The sequence below is a fragment of the Buceros rhinoceros genome, unplaced genomic scaffold (genome assembly GCF_000710305.1).
Source record: "Buceros rhinoceros silvestris isolate BGI_N320 unplaced genomic scaffold, ASM71030v1 scaffold44670, whole genome shotgun sequence".
In the NCBI taxonomy this organism is placed as follows: Eukaryota; Metazoa; Chordata; class Aves; order Bucerotiformes; family Bucerotidae; genus Buceros; species Buceros rhinoceros.
Window position 1 is genome coordinate 1 of NW_010392181.1, and position 1,068 is coordinate 1,068.

Below are 1,068 nucleotides of genomic sequence, written 5' to 3' on the forward strand. Positions count from 1 at the left end.
AAATATAGCTATGGTAACTGTGGCTCTCCAGCCTACACTGACTACCCAACATCACTCCTCAACACACATTCCCCTCAGATGTGTGGTATCAGGGACTGATTTGGAGATGCACCTGTGTCCCAGGAGACCTCCTGACCAACACCACCCACAGCATATAAGGAGGAAAAGGAAGGAAGTACCTCTGTAGTCCGTCTGCTGAAAAGAGAAAATGTTTGGTTTTTTTTTCATGAAGAGTTCAGCATAGGATGGTCTAAAGTTGTGTAGACAGAAGATGCTCACAGAGACTAGGTATTTTGAAGAGTAACATCTGTTTTGGGGGTAAGTTTTCATGCCTTTCTAAACAGACTTCATTCTCATTGATTAAAGTACAATCAACTGGGGTGAGAAGTGTGTGGAAGAGTTGGATCTTAAGTTCAGTGGAAAGAACCTAAAGATTGTGTCTTACCAACAGACAGGCATTATGGCAGTTTGCAGTAAAAAATGTGACTTGAAAACTTCTTTTTAGTTTTCCTCTAGAAGATAAATACCACTCAAATGACATCTGCATGAATTAGTATTTCTGTAGCTGAAGATATAGAGGCATCACAGCTCTTTAGCTTCTATCTCCAAAGAGAAAGGAGAATCAGAGCTCTGCATCCGTTTACCTGCAAATACAGGACTAAGGACTTCTTAGATACAAATAACCACTAATTATGAAAAGAAACTCCTTATATAGATAGAAACTGCAATTCCACAGAGAGTGGAATCCATGTGGGCAACTCTTTAAAAGAAATGTACTGCAAAAGAGTGATTTTACTATGTTGTTCACTGGGTAACTTACTGGAAAGTTATGATCCTACAAGTTATTTTTAAACATGGTGATGTGAAGCTGTCAATTGATGTAACCATTGATTGGTTTGGGACAAAATGCTCAAATCGACTATGTTTATGCTGTCATAGTAGTACTTTTTAATGAATTTTTTAAATGGATTTTTAATTTCAGTTGAAGTTCACAATCTGGCCAAAATAATCTTAACGGTTATCCATGAAAGCCACCACTGACTAGAGTTGCTTTAAATGGCGGGGGGG